The sequence below is a fragment of the Pleurodeles waltl genome, chromosome 1_2 (genome assembly GCF_031143425.1).
Source record: "Pleurodeles waltl isolate 20211129_DDA chromosome 1_2, aPleWal1.hap1.20221129, whole genome shotgun sequence".
Classification (NCBI taxonomy): Eukaryota; Metazoa; Chordata; class Amphibia; order Caudata; family Salamandridae; genus Pleurodeles; species Pleurodeles waltl.
In genome coordinates, this window is record NC_090437.1 from 1,145,934,348 (window position 1) to 1,145,962,063 (window position 27,716).

Consider the following 27,716-nt stretch of genomic DNA (forward strand, 5'->3'; position numbering starts at 1 on the left):
CAGGTCTCCACTGGTTCTGGAGGAGGACTGGTGCCCAGAGTGCTTCATCCTGTGAAGTACAGACAGAGTGGATGCAGGTCTCCACTGGTTCTGGAGGGGGAATGGTGCCCAGAGTGCATCACGCTCCCCGTGACAGTCCCAGTTCCGTCACTGTCCCAGCTGCACATGGGCTAACGATGCTTGATTTGGCGGTGCTTTGCCCTGTTCAGCGGGCTTCACCATGGCTGTGCTTTGCCCTGTTCAGCGGTGCTTGCCTTTGCTGTCTCTGACCTGTTCAGCAGTGCTTGCCTTTGCTGTCTCTGACCTGTTCAACGGTGCTTTGCCCTGTTCAGAGGTCTTCAACATGGCGGTCTTTGCCATGTTCAGCGGTGCTTGCCTTTACTGTCTCTGACCTGTTCAGCGGTGCTTGCCTTTGCTGTCTCTGACCTGTTCAGCAGTGCTTTGCCCTGTTCAGCGGTCTTCACCCTGGCGGTCTTTGCCCTGTTCGGCGGTGCTTGCCTTTGCTGTCTCTGACCTGTTCAGCGGTGCTTTGCCCTGTTCAGCGGTCTTCACCCTGGCAGTCTTTGCCCTGTTCAGCGGTGCTTTGCCCTGTTCAGCGGTCTTCACCATGGCGGTGCTTTGCCCTGTTCAGCGGTGCTTTTCCCTTGTCAGCGGTGCTTGCCTTTGCTGTCTCTGACCTGCTCAGCGGTGCTTTGCCCTGTTCAGCGGTCTTCACCATGGCGGTCTTTGCCCTGTTCAGCGGTGCTTGCCTTTGCTGTCTCTGACCTGTTCAGCGGTGCTTTGCCCTATTCAGCGGTCTTCACCATGGGGGTGCTTTGCCCTGTTCAGCGGTCTTCACCATGGCGGTCTTTGCCCTGTTCAGCGGTGTGTGGCATTACGGTCCCTCAGTGCCCAGCGGGGCTGTGGCTGCCGGGGCCCTCCAGGTCACTGACTCTGGCGGTGGTCTCCGGACCAGTGACGATACTGCTGCCCTCCAGGGCACTGACTCTGGTGGTGGTCTCCGGACCAGTGACGATACTGCTGCCCTCCAGGGCACTGACTCTGGCGGTGGTGTCCGGACCAATGACAATAGTGGTGCCCTCCAGGGCACTGATTCTGGCGGTGGTCTCCGGACCAGTGACGATACTGCTGCCCTCCAGGGCACTGACTCTGGCGGTGGTCTCCGGACCAGTGACGATAGTGGTGCCCTCCAGGGCACTGACTCTGGCAGTGGTCTCCGGACCAGTGACGATAGTGGTGCCCTCCAGGGCACTGACTCTGGCGGTGGTCTCCGGACCAGTGACGATACTGCTGCCCTCCAGGGCACTGACTCTGGCGGTGGTCTCCGGACCAGTGACGATACTGCTGGCGGTGGCGTCCCGGCCGGCGGGGAGGATGGCGGCATTCTCCACCATGCTGCTCTTCCCAGACTTTGGAGACTTCTTCAGCCCCTTCACCACCTTGGGAGGAGTCACAGCTGACTGGGCACTCGCCCCGCGACCCTTGTGAGCTGTTTTGCCGGCAGGAGTCTTCACCCTCTCCCGTCGGCCACTTTCCAACTTAAGGTGCTTTACAGGGGGTGGACTGGCAGTGCTTTGGCTCCGTGTCACACTGGCTGCCCTGGTGGCCGGTGCACTCCACACACCTTTAACACGCACCACTGGTACCGGACTTTTTTTGGCTGAGGTGCTACTACAGGACCTATGAATTGAAGTGGTGGGGGTGGTGGGAAAGAGGTCAACGTTGCTCAGGAAGAGTTTCTTAGGAACACTGGGACGGGTAGCTGGAGGGGGTCTGGGAGTGGAGGAAGAGGAGGTGGTTGTAGGAGGTGTAACTTTAGGTGATTTGGGTGCAGGTGCAGGTACTGGAGGCTGTCGTGAGGTGGATGGATGTTGGGTGTGTGGGTGCCCGCGTTTGTGTACTTTGGGAGGGGGCGTCACAGACACACTGGGAGTGGACACAGGGGACGCGTAAATGGTAGTGGGGGTGGTGAGTGCAGGTGAGCGGGGTGTGGTGCTGGGTGTTCTGGTGCGAGTCCTAGTGCCTGTAGATGTAGTGCATGCAGGTGAGAGTGTAGACGACACTGGGAGGGAGGAGGGAGACGATGAGGAGGGAGACACAGTGGAGGCAGTGGATGTTGCTGTGTCTGTATGTGGGTGATGCTTGTGTGAGTGCCTGTGGGTTGTGTGGTGCTTATGTTTGCCTGAGCTACTTTTGTGTTTTGAGGTGTGTGCATGCTTGTCTGATGGTGTGCTTGGGATAGGCTGGGGTACAGGGGACTGGGTCTGGGTGGAGGAAGTTGTGGGGGGGAGGCTAGACACAGGGACAAAGGCTGCCATCAGTGCTGAGGCCAGAGATTGCAGGGTTCGATGAAGGGCAGCCTGACCAGAATGAATGTCCTCCAGGAATGCATTACTGTGTTGCAACTCCCTTTCTACACCCTGGATGGCATTCACAATGGTAGACTGCCCAACAGTGAGTGACCTGAGGAGGTCAATGGCCTCCTCACTGAGGGCAGCAAGGGTGACAGGGGCATGGGCTGAGGTGCCTGGGGCGTAGGTGATGCCCACCCTCCTGGGTGAGCGGGCACGGGGTGAAGGCTGAGGGGCTGCTGGGAGGGCGGTGCTGGTAGGGGGGGTGGTGGCTGTACCTGTAGAAGTGGGGGGCACAGATGGTGCCGCCACCACAACGGAGCTCCCATCGGCGGACGAGTCCGTGTTGCTGTTTGGTGATCCGGTGACCGACGTGAAGCTCCCCTCGCCCTCCGTCCCACTGGTGTATTCAGAGTCCGTGGTGTGGCCCTCCTCGGCCATGTGGGATGCAGCTCCCTCGTGCTCCTGTTCCACTGTACCTCCGCCTGATGATGCTGATACACAAAAGAACAGGGAGAGCACAAAAAGGGGGGGGGGCTACAGAAGAAAGACAGGTTGAGTGCATGGCTTACCGCTACCGTTGGCAGACAATACAGACACAGCAGCCCCCTGCACTACGCCGTGCTCTTGGCCTCTACAGATGCAATTCCTGGGATCTGGCCTACATGGCTATGGTGGACATCTGCACACATAGATGACACAGGGGCATGTATATCTGTACTTGCCACTCTACAGAGGTGGGGTGGAGTGCCACATGGCCTGCATTCCGGAGGGGCCTAGCCTACATAACTCGCCCTGGCCTAGGGAAACCCACAGCCCTCCTCCCCCACCCAGACCCCTCCACTGCGCGCAAAGTCCGCTGAATGATGTTGTACTCACCCCCTTGTGTCTGCTGTGATGCCCTCAAGCGCCCATCCAACTCCGGGTAGGCCACCGCCAGGATCCAGAAAATCAGGGGGGTCATGGTGCAACGGGCACCCCTCCCACGTTGGGAGGCCATCCCCAGCTGAGCCTCCGCCGTCTTCCTACTCCAGAGGCAAATGTCCTCCCATCTTTTACGGCAGTGGGTGCCCCGTCTCTGGTGGACCCCAGGGTCTGGACGTCCTTGGCGATGGCACGCCAAATGTCCTTCTTCTGGTGGGCGCTGACCTACATGACATGTACAGGGGAAGAAGATAAGTCATTACCAACTGCACAGTCGAAGTGAGTGGCCCCCATCCCTACCCTTGCCATGTGGCACATGCATTCACACTCCTTCATGCTTGCTGAGACTTCCTTCTCACAACCAGCCCTCTCCACACAGGCATAGCCCATACAAGGTGCTCCCTGTTTACTTACCTGTTGGTCTGGAGGACCGTAGAGTAGCGTGTACTGGGGTTAGGACCCCGTCGATTAGCTTCTCCAACTCCTGAGCAGTGAAGGCAGGGGCCCTTTCCCCAGACGCAGCAGCCATTGTCTCTTCCAGGCCGAGGTCACAGCAGCACTTGCATTGTAGGTCCTCTCCTGTCGAAGATCAGGTATCGAGTGATTGAACAGATAGAAAATGGCGGTCACGTCTGCGGCGGTGCATATCATCCCCACCGGCGCACTTCATCATTGGCTCCTGGGACCGATAGGCTCCAATGTTAACCAATGCAGCATTGCGTCGTGGTCTACGACCGCCTACCGCGACGGTGTACAACGCCAGCGCAAATACCTCACATCCCATTGTCCCAGTTTAGAGGTCAGACAGCCGCCATTTCAGGGGCCCACATGGCTTCATTTACTACTGCGTCACACATACCTAGGCCTACACTCAACACACATACAGGAAGAGTTTTGTATTTGGTGTCGTGTTCTGTGTAGCTGTGGGTATATACCTGGGAATTTGTTGACTCTGTGGTCGCTGTTGTCCTTCTTAGGCACCGTCAGCTGGGACATTTGAGGAGATGGTGGAATCCTCCGGTGTACCGACCACTGGTGGACCTGTTAACAATGGAGGAGCGACATTTGATCATCACCTACAGGTTTGACCGTGCCACAATCCAGGAACTGTGTACCAAGTTGGAGCCAGACCTGATCTCACCAATCCGCCATCCCACAGGAATACCCCCTGAAGTGCAGGTGCTATCACTGCTCCATTTCCTTGCAAGTGGGTCATTTCAGACAACAGTGGCCATGGCATCAGGGATGTCCCAGCCTGTGTTTTCCAACGTGTTGTCCAGAGTGTTGTCTGCCCTGCTGAAACACGTAAGGTTTTTCACTACCAGGATATGTCAAATTAAACATACATGTCCTGCCTTTTACTTACACAGCACCCTGTCCTATGAGCTACCTAGGGCCTACCTTAGGGGTGACTTACATGTAATGAAAGGGCAGTTTAAGGCTTGGCAAGGGGTTTTAAAGGCCAAGTCGATATGGCAGTAGTAAAACTACACATACAGACTCTGCAGTTGTAAGCTTGAGACATGTTTAGACGGCTACTTAAGTGGGTAGCATAATCAGTATAGCAGGCATTTACTTTACAGGCCCTGGGCACATTTAGAGTACTTTACTAGGGACTTACAATTAAATTAAATATGCCAATTATGGATACACCAATGTTGCCATGTTTGAGGGAAGTGAACATGTGCACTTTAGCACTGATTAGCAGTGGTAAAGTGCCTACAATCATAAGGCCAAAAAACATGAATTCAGCAAAAAGGGAAGGAGGAAGGCAAAATGTTTGAGGGTGACCCTACAGAAAGGGCCATTTTCAACAGAGCTACACTTAGAACTAGTTTTGAGTGACCACACAGGAGGAGTTGCTCATTTGGTTTTAGATAGAAAGGGGCTTCATGGGATTGTTTACTGTAGGGCACATAGGAACTGCTGCAAACATGGGTAGGGTTACCCCTGGAAACCTTTTCCTTTTTGATTAGAGAGAAGACAGGGGTCACCTCACCCACAGGCTAGTATTAGCCTTAAATGTAGCAACCCTTTGACATTCTCTTCTAAACACTACTGGACTTATGGAACAAAGAAGAAGGATTGCTCCTGCTGTCGGGATCTGTGAGGGAAGCCCTAAGGGCAGGACCTGCTATTACTTGTGCCCAAGTCAAAGAAGTGGACTCCAAGGGTCAGTTGACTTCCCTCCTTGTAAACTACAGTGACATAAAAGCTGCAAGAAGCCCCTTTTCCTGAAATTGCCCAGCTGATCAGTTACAACAGGACTTGTCTTGGAACCTGCTGTGGCTACCATTAGAGTCCTGATCTCAAATTAATGTTCAGGAACCAGTCAAGCAGCATCCGATTAATGTCAACAGCTTCCTGTGTGTAAACTCTAGACTTTTCCTCCTTGGAACTCGTCTCACCTTTATTGATTGCTTTACTAAGACCTTGTACTTTGCCAAAGCGTTGTTGAAGCTCATCTTCTGATCCAGCCTTTATCCTCTCCCTGCTGAAGATTTTACCTTTTTGAAAATTTGATGACTCTTCGACCTAGATCAACCTGGTCGTCAAATCCGACCCATATTTCATTGTGATCAACCTCAAATCTGACCCTTGTTCCGGTCTAGCACCAGCAGTTCCCTGCTGTTGGCTCTTTTTTGGCACTATTTCTTTTTTAAAACAATGACAATTGATATCTTTGACTCCCCTTATTGGATTATTATTGTTTTGGTGTCAAGATCCTCAATAACGATGCAGGACTCTTTATTGCAGCCCTGCAGCTTCTTCAGAACCACAGGTGCGTGGTGCATCTTCGATACAGGAGTTTGCATCGCAAGCCCCTTAATGATGACGTAAGACCTCGCATTGCAGCCTCACAGCTCCTCAGAGCCACCACTTTGCAACGCATCCCTAACATGAGACCCTGCAATGCTCCATAAACTAGGATTTAAGGTACTTTTGTTCAGCTGGCCTAACTGGGTCCCTGTATTCGGCTCACGCTCCATTGCACTTGGCCTGAACTTATGAGTTCGTCCCGGTCCAAATGCAACAAGATAACCACAGTTGGTGCTCTGTGCTACATCAATTCTTTACATATTGCCTCTAAGTAAATCTTGACTGCTTTTGGGCCACACTCCCAGAGGGTTAAGCACAGGTTAATTTGGGATTTGCTTGTGCTTCACCCTGATAGAGATCATGGTAGCTGCTGGAGTAGGGTTTCACCCTCTCAACCAGTAACCCAGTTTCCAACAAGAATGATCCAAAAAGCTACTTGGCAGTCAGACAGTTTATCTGAAATTCTGTGGCTTGTCTGCACTGGCTTTGCAGTCAGGGAGGCAGTGGAGTGGTCCATTTATGTTTTCATTTTATCTTTTTTTCTGTTAATTCAGTTAATGGAAATGGCACTTGTTACAATTTTGATTTTAATTGGACATCATTCCACAAACCTCAGAGGCAAAGGGGCAGAAGCAATGTATTAAATGTATTTAAAATATCATAAGTGACATCTTTACCTTAAATCAATGGCAGGAAAAGGCATTATGGACACAGTTCCAAGTCCTACCGAAAGGTATTTCAACATTTAACAAAGCAGAGAAATATTTTGTGCACAAATGGGCCGAATCTCAATCCAAGTGCTGTAGTGCACCCAATAATTCCAGATCAGGCATGCCGTTCTACATTCTAGGCCAGATAAAGTGTGAGGGCCAATAATTGGGGAGGACATACCATCCAAAAACAGATACTCTGGGCTAATATCATCTCTTGCAATTACTGGTATGGGAGGAGTTGTGGCCTAACGGCCTGAGCTGCCAACTTTAGAACTGCAGAACCAGATTCAAGTCCTGTGATTCTGGGCAGATCTCTTAGGGGACAATTACATCACAGTGGCGCCGGACCACTGCGGCTGTGGCAGTCCGACCACCACATAACGAGGTTGGCAAGCAGACCCGCCAACCTACTGCTGCCCCCACCAGGATCCAATATTCTGATGGGCTGATGGAGGACCTGGTTGTAATCAATCAGGGCGGAGCTGAACTCAGCGCCACCCTGCTGATTACAACCTTGTTCTCCACAAGCCTTTTCATGGCAGTTTCACCACCATGAAAAGGCTGGCGCAGAACAAGTGCAGGGGTCCCCATGCCCAGCACCCTTGATGGGCGCACTGCCTGAGTGCACGCAGCAGTGCCGCCAGCTCAATTATGAGCTGGGAACAATGCTGCCGCACCCTTCCCACTGGGCTGACTGGAGGAAACCTTGGTTTCTGCCGGTCAGCCTGGTGGGAAAGTTGTAATGGGGCTGGTGGGGAGACCACCAGTACTGGTGCGGTCTCCTCGTCGGGAGTTTGGCGGACGGAAGTTTCTGTCCACCAACCTCCTAATGACCCCCTAAATCTACTGTGCCTAAAAAAAAAAGAAAAACAAGACTTTGGGCCTATGTTACACCACTGACTAGGTTGCTCACAGAGTCAAAGGGAAACTGCTGTCTACTATCACTGATACCTTTAGTTTGTGATAGATGGAAAATGGTGGAACACCTGAAATATGTGCAACTTCACCATAGCATTTTTTACTGCTCAGCTTTTTCGTGCAAAATTTTAAGCTTCCGCAGGACTGCCAACTAAATGTATTTACCCGTGTGAAGCCCTTTCTCATTACCCTTCATTAGCCAGTCCCAAAAAATATTTTTGACCTCCGGAAAAACTTATAAAGATGAAGATAAAAACTTTACGCACGACCAGCCACCAGTCTATGCCTAGTTGCATTCAATTATAGATATGTTTCAATGGGTGTTTAGATCCAACACACAACAGTTACTTGGGCCCTGATTACATGTTAAGCAAAGCTAAATTAATGTATGCTTTATTTTAGTTGTCTCTCCTGATTATGAGTTGTTCAGTTGTTACGCACCCCATTTTGCAGAGTGTGGGACAGCCAAAGATGATGTTTACAGTTTGTAATTCCAGCTGGAGAAAAATAGGAATGAAGCTTTTCTGCAGCAACAGTCAGGCCTTATTCTGCATTTGATTTTCTTCCACCTCACATGCTACACCTACCTGAAAAAAAGCTTCCGCTGCCATTCCCTACTCCCCTCTCACCCACTCTCAATCCCCATAGTACCTGCTCAGTGCAGGTGGTAAATTTATGCGTTAAAATCCCATTGAATGGTCAATTCCAAATGATTTTACACAAAACCATAAAATTTGTCCCACACAGTAATTGATGGGGTTGAGCTCATAACTAAATGGTACTTAAGCAGATTTACCAGGTGCTAAAAGTAAAATTGCATGTGATTTTATCTGTCCCCGCTAACAAGCAACTTGTAATTAAGGTCTTGGACAGTTTTTTTTTACACTTTTTCTCATTTTTAACATTAAACCTTTTTCTCTGTAGTTTTTTTCAAGAGTTCCCTACTCACTAACAATGTATTATCCCTTATCAAATATTCTTCATTTTTGTGAGATTTTTCTGATTATATTCACATTTTATTAACAAACTTGCTTTCGAGAATTTATGTTTTTCATATCTTATGTACTATGGCAGTTGTTACACAGGATCACTTACATATTTTCTATCCATACAATATCGAAACACAAAAATATCGGAAATTAAATTTCCATCATAAAAATGTTAGCTTCCTATACTTAACTAGTAAATCCATAAATATTGAGAACAATAGTAGCATTGTTTAAAATATACAGTTTTAACTATACTATTTTTGCCTTTAAACAAAAGTATATTATTTCAAAAATATTGATAAACACAATATCACCAAAAAAATTAAAGAATCATTATGAAATGTATTAACAAAAAAACTTTTAACATAAAACAATCACTTAAAATAAAACTGAAACATGTTTTATGCATACTTAAATTAAACTAACATATTATATTTACTTTTCACCCCAAAATATATAGCAAAAATTACATTTAACCCCCAAAAAATATAAGCATAAATTAGAAACATTTAAACTATATCCTAATATTAACAAGTATATTTTCCACAACAACTCACGCTCGAAGATAGCGAGACCGGGTATCGAAGAGGGGTGGAGCGCGATGCCAGTTGAGCACACAGACAATCATATCCAAAGTCCAAAGTCCAAAACGAGTAAACCATGCTTGTTCAGGATGGCTGTGAGGACACAGAAGGTTTATTCCTACATGACGCGTTTCTCTGCAACACATTGCTCGGCGATTGCCAAAGCTGGGACATATATGTGTGTGTATGTGTGTGTGTGAGTATGTATAAATTAACTTATATTCAAAAGTAACAACTAGTTCATACATCAAAAATAGCACATAAATTTGCGTTTACCGTGGAAGGACAGAATGAATAAAAAAATCAGATTAAAGCTAAACCAAGCAATAAACTAAAACAATAAACAACTTTGGCCAATAAAATCAAACAAATAATAAAGCAACAATATAAAAAGTACACTAATGTAAACAACTAACTACTTAAAAAACAAAAAAAACGCTGCAAGACGAGGACACTCTGCTGGATTTCCTCACCAAACCAGTACACTAAAAATATGTACATTTCAACAACTATTTACCAAGTAAATAAAACTTATATTTACACTAAAATATAATTGTTATTAAACTTAATAACATTAAATACCAAATAATTAATAGAATTCAATCCAGCTTCTATATTTTTGCATTGACTTCCTAAAAGACAAGCTCACACCTGGAAACGGCGAAGAACTGCCTGAAAATACCAACTATCACACGCCATCAAAAAGATGTTCGAACGTAAGTATACATAAATTAATACTAAAGTTTAAACTCACTCAACATGCAAGAAAAAATAAACCTAACAACCTCAATGCCTACAAACTAACAAAAACATTAAAATTTAAAGTGAAACTTATGATTGTTTTCATCCAAAAGAAAGGAAAGCACCTTTTCCACATAAGCCCACCCCATTGGAAAAACTGCAAAATCTTGAGAAACATCTAGACACAACATACATGTAAGGATACAAAACATAAGTGGCTTGCATAATTTTAAATGTAAATAATATATATATAAATAAATGTATATGTATATTCTATATATTTGTACTATTACACTGCTTTCAGATAGAACGATAGAAGCTGCAGAGTATATCACTTCACAAGAAAGCAGTTACTAAATCATATGGGCTACACCTACAGCCAAGAAACTGCATCAACAGAAACTATAAACTGGAAATGTGACTACAAAATATGATGTTATAATTCATGCAAGACAGCACAACCAGCCTCAAATGCAACCAAATTAGAAGTAAGAGAGATAATGCAGGGTATAAGAGAGGCAAGCACTAGCTCCCAGGAACCCACAAGCAAACTTTTTAAAGATATATTCCTGGAGCTATTATTGTATCCATTGTTATGTCATAACTTCACATATATCCCCCTTTAAAATTCTTTACACATAATAAGACACATCATACCTAAAAATATAACTACAGAATTCTTCCATTTCTAGAACATCACAATATTATATTTGATTCTTTATAAACCTTAGCTATATTTTTATCTTCCTCATTTAATTTTGTTCTCATTTTGATATATGTTCCAACACGTTCAGGTAATGATGTTTATTTTCTGTGGTTTATTAATTTTGCATATATTTCCCAAACTCCAAGTTGCACCATTCTCCAACCTACTATATTGTGTTTAACTTCCTTGATCCCACAGGGAGATGAATACTTGCTTTCACCCTTGTAAACTATTCAATTTTTCCTTACTACTGCCAAGTCACTGTTTGCACCCAAAGTTTCCTTATACTCTTTCTTTTATTAGAATGTTCCTTAGAATTCCTCTGCACACCTTCAACTCTTTTCTTCTCTTTCTTACAATCCGAACTCTCTCCTTCCCCCACAACCACACAGGACACTCATTTCTGCCTGGCTCCCTTCCTTTCAAGGACACAAAGGGCCTCATTACGACTTTTGCAATCTGATGGTAAGACCACTAGCACCCCCAGCCCAACAAAAATCAACCGATCAAATTAGAATTCACAAATCACAAGAGTGGTTCTTCCATGGTGGAAAACCATTGGCAGTGTGAATTGCAGCAGTCTGAATTCACATCAGTCAGAACACCACATTGGACAGTTTGAATACCCCACACCTAATACACATTCCCACAACCGACACACCGACACACTGCACTATAAAACTCACCCCTACACACCCCACAATCATTTGCAACCAGAATGCCTCTCACACCCAGACAGAAGGATAAACCAAATGAACTAGCAAAACAAACAATAGCCACCCCTACACATAACACTCAGTACACATCCCTCATTTGCACAACTGACACAACACGCAGTTTACAAACCCACACAATACACAAGTGCCACCCACTCACATCGCAGCACCTACACCTCATCACAAACATCATTCATCCTTCTATTCACTACCTCACCGTCTTTGGCACCACTACCATGTCCCAACAAAAACACCCATGTTTCACTGATGATGAGTTGAGTGTCATGGTGGGCGAAATTGTCAGGTTCGAGCCATATCTATTCAGAGCACAGGTCCAGCAAACATCAATAGCCAGGAAAATGGAGTTGTGGCAAAGGATAGTCGACAGGGTGAATGCAGTAGGCAGTTACCCACACACAAGGGAGGACATCAGGAAAAGGTGGAATGACCTCAGGGGGAAGGTATGTTCCGTGGCATCCAGGCACCAGCTGGCGGTCCTCAAGACTGGTGGTGGGCCCCCACCTCTACCCCCACAGGTCACATCATGGGAGGAGAAGGTCTTGGACATCTTGCATCCTGAGGGCCTAATAGGAATGCCTGGGGGAGTGGAGATGGTTAAGTCATTACACCATTCATGTCACCAAACAATTTTGCCTTGCATGCTCACTCATCACCTTTCGCCACCCTAATGACCAAACCACCTACCACCCCTCTGTCCAAATCTCCAAATATCCCTCACTGCCATGCCACACGTCAAGCATACTCACCTTGGGCTACAGTGTTTGAGAAGGGCATCTGAAGTCCTGGGAACTGACAGCACTACAACTCCCAGAAGGCACTGTTCCACCATAAGCAAAACCAGAACAGTGCACTTAATTTGAAATGTCTTGCATATGAAACTAACTATCAAAGTAATCCATCCTGAATGGGGCACCATTTAACTCTTCATGCCAATGACAGCTATGCAATGGCCCACTACAAGTACAATTACAAGCAAACACAGCTACAGCTGTGTGCCATGCCAAACTGGACTCTGAGAATATCTCCCTAATTATGTCACATACTCACCTGGGGGGGAGACATAAATATCAAACTGCACGTACTGCCATTACATCCAGGCAGAGGCCCAAGTCAAATTGTAACACGTGTATTGTGTGCCAGCTCTGACACCATTGTGCATTGTTCAGCTTCTAGTTGATTCAATAAAGGCACACACCTTACTAGGAGAGAGATGTACATTGTCATGTCTGCACTCAGGCAAGATATGAGGGTATTGGCAGCAACTTCAACACCAGCATACTCCAAAAGCATGGAGCATGCTGTATGCAGTTTCAAATCTTTGAGTCCCACATTCCACTAACTCAGATTAATCACAGCTGACCTGGAAGGATGTAGCCCGGCTCCCAGAGTGGAGATTGACGCAGCGCCAACGTTGCGCCCGGAACTTCAACGCACAGCCCAATGGATCGACGCATCGCAAACCGGAATGACGCAGCCCGACTTCCTGCATGAAGAATCAACACAGCACCTGCTGTGCAACAGAAACTCCGACCCATCGCCCACGTGATCGACGCAGTACTAAGCTGCCCAGTCATGGAACCTTCCACTTATGATGGTCAGGTATCTGTAGGCTAGCCACTCACCTATGTCAGTCTTCAGACACAAGCACATTGGTCTCCAATGAAGAAATGCACTTGCAGCTATGCACAAGTCCGGTCACAAACAACACAAACTATAATGATGGTGGAGGGTCTAGATACCAACATTGTGACACGGGTCAGACACAAATCGACACACACATGCCACCATGTGAGCCACCTCCAATGCAAAACAGGACTATTTTGTGGAAAAGGACGCCTCCAAACCACTGTCCTGACAGTCTGGGCATAGAATTCACATACCACAAATCTGATGCAAAACTGTACCTGGTCTAAACCATGTCCACTGATCATGTCAGTCAGCAATTCCCACCTGCCTGTGACACTGCCTGACCATGCCAAATGAGGATGAGCCAAACAGCCAATCTGCAAATCTGTGATTGATAAGGACTAGGCCAGATTGTAACACAAACATCACATTGTCTATGCATAATTACTAAAGTTACTTTGATTGTGCATGTGCTGAACAATAGACCATGTACATTACATTTCTGTACACAACCCGAAGGAACATTTAGCATGCATATCCGAGTCATGAGCTTTGGAGCCACTTAAGATCGCACTGATGGTGGCAAGAAGCACATTACATGGCATTGGTTGTGCATTACCTCAACCCTGCCCCATGGAATCTCATTAGTAACATCACATCACATACCTTGAGTCAGTTGAAGTACTGATAGATGAAATCTGCCGTGATATCTCCAGCTTCATCCTCATCATGCTCATCCTCACTCGGCATATCTGCGTTCCCACTCACAGGATCTGCAGGCTCCCCTCATCTGATATGAATGGGATCTGACGTCTCTTGGTAAGGTTGTGGAGTACGCTGCAGGCAACAATTGTTTGACAGACCTTGTATGGTAAGTAGAGGAGGGCTCCTCCAGATTTGTCTATGCAGCGAAATCTTGCCTTCTGGAGACCAAAAGTCTGTTCCACTACATGCTTTGTCCTTCTGTGGGCCTCACTGAAGCAGACTTCCCCTGGCGTGGTTGGATACCTCACTGGTGTCAATAACCAAGGACAATTTGGGTAGCCGGAGTCCCCTGTAAGGTATAGTTACAACAATCCAAACTATAATCTTGTACATCCACATATATGGTAGCAGGAAAAAAAGGTACAGACACACATGACATACATGACTTACTGACCAGCCAGGCCCTCTCCATGTCTAGTCGTGTCATCAGCAGTGGGCTATTGCTGTTCTGCATGATGAAGGAATCATAGACTGATCCTGGATACATTTCACAAACTTGAGAAATATAGAGGTCAGCCAAACAGACCACTTAGACGTTCATGGAGTGGAAGTCTTTCCTGTTCCCATATACTTGTTCATTTGCACTTGGGGGAATGAAGGCTACATGGTTGCCATCTATGGCTCCAACTACATGCGCAATGTGTCCCAAAGCATAGAAATCAGCCTTCAAATGGGCCAGATCCTCACATTGGGGAAATCTGATGTAGCTGTCCAGGTGTTTTAACAATGCAGACAGTACAGCCTTCAAAACCAGACTGAACATGGGCTGGGGTATCCTTGCAGTAAGGGCCACTGTATTCCCGAAAGGACCCAGTGGCCAGGATTTGCAGCTCTGACATGACTTGAATGATGGGAGGTATGCTATTGGGATTGCGAATGGCAGGCATCAGATCTGGCTCCAACTGACGACATATATCCATAATTCTATGCCTATCCAGGTGATCAATTTGGATTACATGTCGCGCCTCCATGGTCTGCTAGTGGACAGAGTTTGTCTTGTTCTCCTCAGGCCTAGGTAACTATGTGGGAAAACACCAAAAGGAATGTGAATGACAACCCATCCATTGTAAGTATGATCACAAGAACGTCACACACATATTGAAATCATGTCACATGAAACGGTGAATTTGTGGTGTTTAGCACATAGCCATCCAAAATATGAAATTGTACCGGATTCAAATCCCCTAAACCCTTTCATGTACTCTACATAGAGATACATGTCACTGACAGTGAAAGTTACATCAACGCTGTAGACATGTCACACATATTTTTGCCCCTATGCCATCTTCCGATTGTCATTAGTATGACTGTTTCATGTACCTAACCCAAAATATCTAATTTCACTTCCTCTACTAATTACATGCACATTAATACTTGTAAACAGTAGGCCTGCACTTTACACATTATCATAGATGTGAGATTTCTGTAAATGACAACTTTCATCACCTCATCATACATATTAAAGCCCTAAAATAGCAGTTGCCTGTCTTACTGTACTGGACATCAGGAAGTGACCTGACTCCGCTGGTGGAAGTCATCATGGTGGTAGGCGGTTACAACCATGGTGTACATTGCCATTCAACCATATTGCTGCCTTTGGCAGGCTTGGGTCAATGGCGGTATCCGTTGGCGGTGACGGTCCTGTACGTGGCAGATGTGTTAGCCATCTTCTGCACAATCCCCCAACTACTGACACTGCTGCCTGCAAGACATCCACGGCCTGAACTGCTGTGTACTGCCTCAGGGAGCAATCATGCCACATCCTGCAGGTGATAGGGCCCCTAGCTTCTCAGCAGAAGAGCTGGCCAAGCTTGTGGAGGAGGTCCTAAACCTATATGAACAGCTATATGGTGCACCAGAGGAGCTGGTGAGTCCAATGCAACACCAATGTGTGAAAGGAAGAGTGTATGATGAGGTAGATTAAAGGTGCATGAATGAACGATTGAGCTACATGTGTGCATAGATGGTAATGTGCATGTGCATAGGAAGACTGTTAGCTCTGCTACATAGTAGGTAGTGTGTGATGTATGTACCATGATCCACATATGTACATTACAGCATTTACATCAATCTTGATGTGACAAATAGCTGTTGAGATGTACCATTTAAAGGATATACATGTGGTCTAGTCCTATGTTTCTAGCCAAAACCTGGTACTGGGTATGCATGTTGTATGCCTGACGTCACTTCACACATGGAATGGTATGTATGGCAACTAGCACTAATTTGATTGTTCATCCTACTTGTTTGGGAATGGAGCATGTGTACACAACCCTAAAAAAATCCTTAAAAAAGGGACTTACAGGTGCCAATGAACAGCAGCACCTTACCAGGATCTGGTTCTAAGAAATAGACCTAAAATAACACATAGGCCCTCATTCTAACCGCGCCACCCGCCATGCGGTAACCGCCATATGGCCGCTCCGTGGTCAAAAGACCGCTGGGGCCATTTCAACTTTCCCACTGGTCCGGCGGGTGCCAGCCAAGTTAGCGCCCGCCGGCCCAGCGGGAAAGGGGCCTGCAACACTGAAGCCGGCTCCGAATGGAGCCGGCGGTGTTGCAGGTGTGCGACGGGTGCAGTAGCACCCGTCGCGCTTTTCACTGTCTGCTAGGCAGACAGTGAAAAGCAGGCTGGGGCCCTGTTAGGGGGCACCTGCACTGCCCATGCCATTGGCATGGGCAGTGCAGGGGCCCCCAGGGGCCCCAGGACACCCGTTCCCACCATCCTGTTCCTGGCGGTAAAAACCGCCAGAAACAGGGTGGCGGGAAGGGGGTCAGAATCCCCGCCGCCATGGCGGATTTGGGCAACCGGGGGAAATCCGGCGGGAAATCGCCGGACCCGGTTTTCTGACCGCGGCTTTACCGCCGCGGTCAGAATGGCCCAGGAAGCACCGCTAGCCTGTTGGCGGTGCTTCCGTCATCCGCGACCCTGGCGGTTTTTACCGCCAGGGTCGGAATGACCCCCATAGTATATTACAAAATAGCTGGTAGCTGTAAACAAAAAATGGCCACAAAATGAAACTTGAAAAAAATACCATCTCCCCATGGAAATGAATGGGAAAAAGTATAGATATGTTTAATAAATGTATGAAAAAAATAAAACTATTAAACTTATGAAACATGTCAAAAAATGTTGTGATGAAAAGTTTAAAATGTTTAAAGTATACATTTATTAATAACATACAATATCTACAATTATTTACTATGTGCATACAAATATGTTGAAATGATGTAGAAAATTTGTATAAAAAAATAAAAAAAGTAAAAAAACTGGTGAACAATGAAAAATAAAAGTTGAAAATGTACACCACACAATACTGTGAATATAATTACATATTTTTACTAATAAAAAAAAAAAATACAAGTTTTATTTACCTACCTCTAAAAACTGTTTGTTTTTCAGATAAAATATATATCATTACAAATGTCATAGTATACAATAAAAAAATAGAAATAAAATGAGTAAAATGTGAGACATGTCTTTATTATACAAAACAATGTTATTAATAGTAATGTTGTTTACAAATGTACTACTATTTATTATTATTATATTAATAATTAAAAAACAATACTAATAAAATAACACAAAATATTTCTACTAAATACAAATAAAAATAAAATACAAATAAAATAAAAGATTTCACAATAAAATTGTAAAATTAAATAATCACAGGTCAACATATATCATTTGCAAAAAAGAATTTTGGTCACCTAAGGGGTAAAAATTACTATTTCCACTCAATTCTAAATCAATTAGAGGAAGGCACTGGATACTAAAGAAGTGACGTATACTAATACCACTCCAATCTTAACCAATTTGGGGACGGGGCTGGACACTAAGGTGATGACATTTACTATTTCCACTCCAATCCAACCATACTGGGGAAGGTGTTGGATACAAAAGGGGTGCAATTTACTATTCCCACTCCAAACCAACAATATTGGAGGAAGGTATTGGACACTAAAGGGGTGACATTTACTTTCCCCACTCCAATATAAACCAATTTGGGAATGGAGTTGGACACTAAAGGTCCGTTTGCTATTCCCACTCCAATCCAAACCAATTTTTGGATGGCATTGGATACTAAAGGGATACATTCACTATTCCTGCACCAATCCAACAATATTGGGAAAAGTTGTTGGACACTAAAGAGGTGACATTTACTATTCCCATTCCAATCTAACCATATTGGAGTAAAGAGTTGAACACTAAAGAAGGGATGACATTTACTATCCCCACACCAATCTAACCCAAGTTAGATAAGGTGTTGGGTACTGAAGGGATGATATTTACTATTCCTAAATCAATCTTACCATATTGGAGGAAGGTGTTGGACACTAAAGGGGTGACAGTTACTATTCCCACTCCAATCCAGCCATAATGGTGGAAGGTACTGGACATTAAAGGGGTGACATTCAATAATCCTACTCCACTCTAAGGATATATTTGAAAAAGGTGTTGGATGCTTTCAATATCCACTTTAATATAAAAAAGGAAAGAAGGTAATACAAATCAAACAATTTCAAAACACTATCAAAACTCCATAATCATGCACATTTGTACTAAGAAATGAATATAACTCAATCTAAAAGAAAACTAACCTAAACTACAAACCTATGTATGAAAACCAAAATATTAAACTTAAAAAAGATTGTTTTATTAATATTAATAATTAAAATGTTTATGAAGTTCTTTCTCAACTTCTTGAAAACTATAAACCGTACAACAAACAAACTATGATTTCAAACTTAACAATCATAAAATCAAAGATAAGATTATTTTAAAATATTATATATGTATACATTTAAAACATATTTTGAAATAAAATTACGATTTGAAAAAAATAAATTTCTACAATTTTGAAAAAAGAGTTATAAAAATTCAAAAATTATGAATTTGTAAATGAAAATATTTCTAAATATTATTTTAATTAAATATTTTGTAATGCTTTTAATAAATATGTTCTTATACTATTAATATCTTAATAAACACTTTTGTGCAAAATTTTAGAGAATAATTTTCAAAAATCTAATTTATAAATTTGTATATCTTCAAAATTGTTAACATTATTTTAATTTTAAAATATAGATATTTAAAAAATATCCACACACTTACCCACTAAAAACCCAATATCCCGCTGCAAAAACACCCAATTATTTATATATATATTAACACAACAAAATATACAAAATTCAACCATTTCATAACTAAAAATTTAGCTTCCTAAAACACTAATCTAAAAGGAAATAAACAGATACAATAAAACAATACATAAGTTACATACTAATAGACACTTACAAATAATATTATATACCACAATATTTTCTATATCAATAGTTTCTTAAAATTATATTAAAAACAACACTAAAAACTATGGTCCTCATTACAACCCTGGCGGTCGGTGTTAAAGCGACGGTAACACTGCCAACAGGCCGGCAGTAAAAAAATTTGATCACGACCACGGCGGAAACCTCCAACATAGACAGCCTCTTTAACACTCCGACCGGCACGGCGGTAGCAACAAACACTGCGGCGGTCACCGCCAAAAGACAGGCGGAAGACAATGTACCGCCCACACTATTATGAGTGGCCAATCCGCCAGAAGCAGGACGCCATGGAGCCCGAATTGCAGATCCTCCCCATCTTGGTGTATCTTCTCATACACCACGAAGTAGAAAGAGGGGGGCGACGACGGTGGGTTCTGCACCTAGCACACAGGGGAGGAGGAAAAAGAGCCCCCCACCCTCAACCACATCCAACAACAATACTGATACACCCTGTCACCCCATGGGAGAACGCAAGGACAAAAGGAAATGAGTCTAACCAGTGTTATATTTGAACATTCAGATATAGCAGTAGAATTTAAATAAACGGTATATACAATATTGACATTATATACACAAGGCCGTACACTGTCCCTTGTAAATGTCCAGTGGTCCAAAAAAGCATGGGCGAAGCCCACACATGACACCTGCCTCAAAACAGAGAGAACACTGCAGGGGCATCAGGTCGAAAAAAACACAGGCACTTCAGGGGGAAGGGGAGGGGGGACACCTCAGCCGGAAGATGGTATGACGCCAGTGCACCTCGAGGGGCCTCCATGCCCACTGCTTGGTCCTGGGGAGTGCAAAGCCGAAGTCTCTAAAGTGGGTGGTTTGCCCACTGCTTGGTCCTGGGGAGTGCAAAGCCAGTCTCTCAAGTGGGTGGTTTGCCCACTGCTTGGTCCTGGGGAGTGCAAAGCCACAGACTCTCAAGTGGGTGGTTTGCCCACTGCTTGCTCCTGGGGAGTGCAAAGCCACAGTCTTTCAAGTCGGTGAGTGCTTCATCCTGCCAAGGATAGGGGGAGTGCATGCATCTATCCACTGGTTCTGGAGGGGGCCTTGTGCCCAGTGTGCTTCATCCTGCCAAGGACAGGGGGAGTGGATGCATCTATCCACTGGTTCTGGAGGGGGCATTGTGCTCAGAGTGCTTCATCCTGCCAAGGATAGGGGAGTGGATGCATCTATCCACTAGTTCTGGAGGGGGCATTGTGCCCAGAGTGCTTCATCCTGCCAAGGATAAGGGGAGTGGATGCATCTATCCATTGGTTCTGGAGGGGGCATTGTGCCCAGTGATGCTGCACCTGGGGTGTGGCAGTTACCCTCCTGTCACCTGGGTGTCTGAGCCACAAGATGTACAAGGAACAGGTAGCATGATACTCCATGGGACCTTGGCACTGTCATCTCTGTGTTTGGCTGCGGCCTTGCTGGATGGGTGGTGCGACTTTCCCCTGCTGGAAGCCGGCCTCTTTTTGACCTTGACAGGTGGCGAAATTGGGTGGCCCTTCACATCTGTAGGTGGCACACTGGCAGCTCTGACAGGTGCCCCCTTTGATCCACCCGGACTTGCACGGATCACAGCAGACGCAGATGTGGTGGCTGAAGTGCTGGGATCTAGACATCCTGGCCCTAGGGGATGGGTGGGGGGAGGTGTAGGGAAGAGGTTGAAGTTAGCTAGGAAACGTTTTTTAGACACACTGGGACGGGAAGATGGAGGGGGTGTGGGAGTGGAGGAAGAGGTAGTGGTTGTAGGAGGTGTACGTCTGCTGAGTTTAGGTGAAGGTGCATGGGCTGGAGGCTGTTGTGAGATGGATGGCTGTTGAGTGGGTGTGTGCCTCCGTTTGTTTACTTTGGGAGGAGGGCTCACAGACACACTGGGAGAGGACACAGGGGACGTGTGAAAGGCAGTGGGGTGGTGATTGCACATGAGCGGTGTGTTGTGATGGGCGGGCTAGTGATGGAGGCAGCTAACTGCGTCACAGCACATATAGGCACTTATACGGACTCACAATTTCACTCTGACATGACTTCTGACACAGCTGTGCTACCTATATTGTAAAAGACCCTCTGCTCACCGTTCTCCTCCATAGGCTACAACCGCTGGGGCAGATGATGAGATGGCGGCATCCTCCGGTGTACCGACCCCTGGTGGACCTGTTGACAATGGAGGACAGACACATTATACTAACATAGAGACTTGATTGTGCCACAATCCAAGAACTCTGTGCCCAATTGGAGCCAGACCTGATGTCAGCTATCTGCCAACCCACAGGTATCCCCCCTCTAGTGCAGATCCTGTCAGTGCTCTATTTCCTGGCAAGTGGTTCCTTCCAAAACTACTTGGCATCTGGGATGTCTCAGCCAACGATTTCTAAAGTGTTGAGCAGGGTGTTGTCTGCCCTGCTGAAACACATGCGCAGCTACATCGTGTTCCCCCAGGTGGATGATTTGGCCACAGTGAAAGCTGACTTCTATGCCCTGGGACATATCCCTAACATCATTGGTGCCATTGATGGTAGACATGTGGCATTTGTCCCCCCCCGCAGAAATGAACAAGTGTACAGAAATAGAAAAAGCTACCATTTGATGAATGTGCAAATGGTGTGTTTGGCGGACCAGTACATCTCCCATGTGAATGCCAAGTATCCTGGCTCTGTGCATGATGCCTATATCTTGAGGAATAGCAGTATCCCTTATGTGATGGGCCAACTCCAAAGGTGTGGCTAATAGGGGAGCCCAAGGTCCCCACACAGTATGAGTAGGTGTCTGGGTATGGGGTAGTTCCTAAGGGTTAGTATGTGTCTAACAGGTATCCCTCAAAATTTGCAGGTGACTCTGGTTACCCCAACCTCTCATGGCTACTGACCCCAGTGAGGAATGCCAGGACAAGGGCAGAGGAATGCTACAATGAGGCACATGGGTGAACTAGGCATATTATTGAGAGAACATTTGGCCTCCTGAAGGCCAGATTCCGGTGCCTCCATCTAACAGGTGGCTCCCTGTACTACTCACCGAAGTAGGTGTGCCAGATCATCGTGGCATGCTGTATGTTGCACAACCTGGCATTGAGACGCCAGGTGCCTTTTCTGCTGGAGGATGAGCCTGGTGATGATCTTGTGGCAATGTTCTCTGTTTTCTGCCTGGATCGCAGGGACCGATTGCGGGATGGTTCTCCTTCTGCAGGGGGTGGGGTGCTGGTGGCCTGTTGGTCCTGTGGCGGGGCCTCCTGTCCACTAGCGCCGGCAGAGGTGGAAGGCTGTTCCTCGATTTGGCTAGTGTCAGGGGGCCTTTGTTGTGCCACTGCCTCCCTCATGGTCTTGCCCATATCAGCCAGCACCCCTGCTATGGTGACCAGGATGGTGTATATTTTGGTGAGGTCATCCCTGATCCCCACGTAGTGTCCCTCCTGCAGCCGCTGGGTCTCCTGAAACTTGGCCAGTACCGTGCCCATGGTCTCCTGGGAATGGTGGTATGCTCCCATGATGTTGAAGAGTGCCTCGTGGAGAGTGGGTTCCCTGGTCCTGTCCTCCCCCTGTCGCACAACAGTCCTCCCAGCTTCCCTGTTGTCCTGTGCCTCTGCCCCCTGAACTGTTTGCCCACTGCCACTGACCCCAGGTCCCTGATCATCCTGGGTTAGTGGGGTTGCCTGGGGTCCCTGTAGTGGTGGACACACTGCTGATTGACGTGCCCTGGGGACAGTGGCATGGGCCCACTGGGTGGGTGCTGTGGTGATGTTTCCTGAGGGGGGAGGTTCTGTGGTGGTTTGGGACTGTGGCAGGGGAACTGACTGTCCAGAGGTCCCAGATGGGGCAGGCGGGTCATCCTGATTGAGGCGTGCAGAGCTGCTGTCATCACTGTGGGCCTCTTCTGTGGGGGGAGTGGATATAGCTGGCACCTCCTGTCCGGTGACGTTGGGTAGGGGTCCTGTTGGGATGCAAATGCATTGTTATTGTATCTGTGTGTGCCATCTTGTGCAATGGATGTGTTTCCCTGTATAAATGTGCTTGCACTGTCACCTTCGCCTTGTGTGATTGCTGATTAGGTGGGCTGGGTGAGTCTATCTAGTGTGTATGCTGTGGTGATGGGTGTCCATGCAGGTCTGTGATGGGTATCCATGCATTGTTGTTGCATGCAGGGCTTGGTATTGGGATGGGTGGGTTGTCCTAGTGGGGTATATGTGAGGTATTGGAGTGATGGGGTGAGGGTTGGGGTAGGAGTTTATGATGGCATGCAGGTAGGGTTTTGGGGATTAAGTAGTAAAGATTTGACTTACCAGAGTCCAGTCCTCCTGCTACTCCTGCGAGGCCCTCAGGATGCATGATCACCAACACTTGCTCCTCCCATGTTGTTAGTTGTGAGGGAGGAGGTGGGAGTCCACCGCCAGTCCTCTGTACAGCAATCTGGTGTGTTGATACCACGGAACGTACCTTCCCCCGTAGGTCGTTCCACCTCTTCCTGATGTCATCCCTGGTTCTTGGATGCTGTCCCACGGCATTGACCCTGTCGACGATTCTCCGCCATAGATCCATCTTCCTTGCAATGGATGTCTGCTGCACCTGTGACCCGAATAGCTGTCGCTCTACCCAGATGATATCCTCCACCAAGACCTTTAGCTCCTCCCCAGAAAACCTGGAGTGTCTTTGAGGTGCCATGATGTGGTGTGGGTGATGTGTGAGGTGATGTGTGGGGTGCTTTGTTGTGCTGTATTATGTGATGTGAGTGGATGGTGTATGTGCAGTGCTTAATTTGTGCTTGTTGTTTCCGGTGCTGAGCACCGGCACTTATTTGTGAGGGCCGGGGCTTATTCTTATGCCTCAAGCATTTGCTGCAAGCAAAAGACACAAATGGGAAAGACGGAAGAAGGAAAAACTAAAAAGCGTCATAAAGGGAGAAAGTAGAAAGTTGCAGGATGAGCTGAAGGGGCAGGGGTGCCGCAAATGGATTGAAAAGGCCCAAGATGGCTTCAGGCTTACGCTGCCTCAGTATTCAGTGCTGGCAGATTTAATTACAGCAGTCTCGTGTTTAAGAGAAGGGCTTTAAGCACCGGCACCTCTTTATTTACAAATTAAGCACTGTGTATGTGTGATGGTGTTCTGTGCCTCTGGGTGAAGGTGTGTTCTTTGCTTTTCTATCTCTGCTTGTTCTAATTTGTTCATTGAAAGGGCTGTGGGTAATGTGGGTGTGTGCTTTATAGTGGTGAGGGTGTGGTGTGGGTATGTGTGTCAGGTGTGTGTATTTTGAATTATCCAATGTGGTTGTGTTTTGTAAGTGTGTGTGTATTTTGAGCACATTGGTGTGTACCGCCAATGGATTACCGCGGTTGTAAGACTGCCGCGCTGATTCGTGGGTTGTGATACTGTGGGCATATTCCTGTTGGCGTGACGGTGTGGGTTTTGCTATCGCCAGTTTATCACTGACCTTTGGTCTGGCGGACTTGTGTGGGTGTCTGTATAGTGGCGTATTTGTCAGTGTGGGTCATAATACCCGTAGCGGAATACCGCCGCAGTCACGGTATATTGGGGGCTGTCGGCACAGCTGTAAGTGGAACTTACCGCCAGGGTTGTAATGATGGCCTATATTTCTTCGACATTCCTGTTGATGAAATTTTTGATGTCCCGGTAACCTTGACATGATATTTTAACTCTGATAATCTGTCCAAACACCGTTGCACATATACAATATTCCTTCTGAGAAAAGCCTTGCCATTGTGTCAAACGGCAAATGGCAGGGCAAATATTCCTCACAGCAATCTGTACACCGCATTCTCAGCACACCTCAACACTGTGTCTCCCTGGCCCCTGTAGCCTAGCACTACTGTACATGCATATGACTACTGCTATTCTTAAGATTCATGCATAATATGTGTGAAATATTGTGCCAGATTCGGACAAATGTGCAGAAGTTGACCTTTCTTTTGGCTACAGACCAGTATCGTGTGTCTCATTTGGCAAAATGTATTTTCCTGTTTTTAACAGTGTTCAAGTGTTTATATTCAGTTGTGTTCCCTTTCCCCCAAAACTGGTTTGTCTATCTGGCAAACTGAAACCCTCTTTTTGCAGTTCACTGACAGAATATTGGAAAATAAAAGTACTGTGTGGACAGAATATCGTATCAAAAAATATTGAGAAGGTAAGTGCAAATAGGTAAGTATTGATTTACTATTCTTCATTCCACATCTACGTACTTTGGAGATATATATATATATATATATATATATATATATATATATAAATATATATACTCAAGGTACATAGATGTGGAGTTACAATTTTTGTCCTTCATATTCTTGACATGATATTTTGTCAACACAATAATTTTTCTCTCATATTTTGTCTAAACATCCTTTTTGGTCTGCAAACTAAATTCAATAATTGTTTCAATGTGGCTCCACATTGGATTCCTTAACACAATTTGTGTCTGCCAATCTGACAAATGTCTCATCCTGTCTCACAAATATTTTTGGGTAGTGGTTTAGTTTCTTTCCCTCCAGAGCAAATGGTTTTGTTCTAAACCTTGATTGGCACTTGACCAAAATAATCTAATTCTGGAGGAATCCCTTTATCTGCTTGTTTCTCAAATTGTAAATGTGTGCAATTGGTCTATGTGTAAATACGTGTCATATCAAAGAAAGTATCTGTGATGCCTAGTACTGTCTCAGTAACATGCACCCTCTGCCCTCCAAAATTATATGCGAGTGTCTCTACCTCAGAAACACCATACTGTTATATTTGCTGTCCCTCATAACGGAGATTCTCATGCTGCAATGCAAGTTACATGTATTTAATCTACCACTTCTTCTTCAAACTAGTGGCTTGCTAAATTAAATACCAGAAATACAATGAAAAATAGTAGCTTGTCTATCTGCCAAATGTTCAAAAAAAATATTGTTTCATAAATTAACTCCAGAATATATTCCCAACCTTTTATTTCCATGCAACATTTTAAGCAATGTATTATTTTTTCAGATTCCCTGAGTTCTTGGCAGTCACTGAGTATTTTTCTATCACAATCCTCAATTCTAACACTTTCAGTGTGTCACCTTCTGCATTGTTTGATATATTTTAAAACAGTTTTTTATTGTAAGCACATTCTCTTGATAGGGCATGCCAGTAAAAAGAAAAAGGTGTGAATTGTGTTCTGCCATCTAATATTATATGACGTAGTGATGTCTCCATGACTATTATTAGGGGCTCCTCACTCTGTACCTCAACTCACTCCTTGAATTAACCACCCACAATCAGCTATAGATCTGCCATCGACGTAAATGGCCTTACTTGTAAATATCTGGGTTCTTATCAGCATTATGCAGTATTCCAGATATACTTTCCTTCTGTTAATTTATTTTGCTGATGCGTTAGGATATTCCCATGTGCATCATCAAGTTCATAAAGCACTTAATTATTACATATATCATCTTCCCTACCAGCTGTGTGGTAATTGTGCTGTGAAAGCCCCCTAATGAGAATTGCGGAGAATGCTATTTGTGAATATCATTTCACATATTTGTTACAACTTTGGAAGTTATGAAAAGCCGTCGACGAGGTCATTTCAGAGTTCCACTTTATCTCATTTTGACAGAATGCTGAATTTTTTTTTTTAATTTGCATCGTTTTGACAGTAATATTTATTTTGCTACTCAGATATGGTTCCTGTTATACTGTTGTATAATAGGCACAATAGTTGGGCAGACTATGTTACAGAATACAGAATATTGATTTTGTTCGGTACAATATGGTAATTTCAAATGTATAACTGTGCTCAAAAACTGATTTACTCAACATAACATTATTTGCTTTTGCCATAAAGCACTATGTATAGCTTCTATGACTCTCTTCCCAATAATAATTTCGGGACTTAGAGGGTCATTACGAGTGAGGCGGTCTATAGAACACCACACTCGCGGGGGCGGTCTGGACCGCCGCCAATGCGCCAGTCCGACCACCACATTACAACCCTGGCAGTCGGAACACCAGGAAACTGCCAGCTCCGCCAGGATCTTGGATTCCGACTGGCTGGAGGTGGGGGAGATCCTAATCAGCGAGGGCAGCGCTCCCCTGGGGATTACAACCTCGTTCTCCGCCAGCCTTTTTATGGCGATAACACAGCCATGAAAAAGCTGGCGGAGAAGAGGTGTAGGTGACCACAGGGGGGCCCCTGCATTGCCCATGCACTTGGCATGGACATTGCAGGGGCCCCCCTGCCCAGCAAACAGTGAACATTGCGAGGGTGCTGATCCACGCTGCAGGCTACAGCATTGCCGCTGGCTCAATTACAAGCCGGTGACAATGCTGTATTCTATTTCCCGCTAGGTCTAGCAGGAAACTCTGAATGGGGCCGGCGGGAGGTAGCCTGTGTGGCATCAACATCCCCATCAGAAGTCCCCCCTTAAATATATAAACGCTATATAAACTCATTTTATTGCCCTTTTTTTGTGTTTATTTATGAAATATTTATTGAGGAGGAAATTAGGATTGTGTACTTGATACAAAATAATAATCTGTTCAATGTACTAGGTAAGGCAGA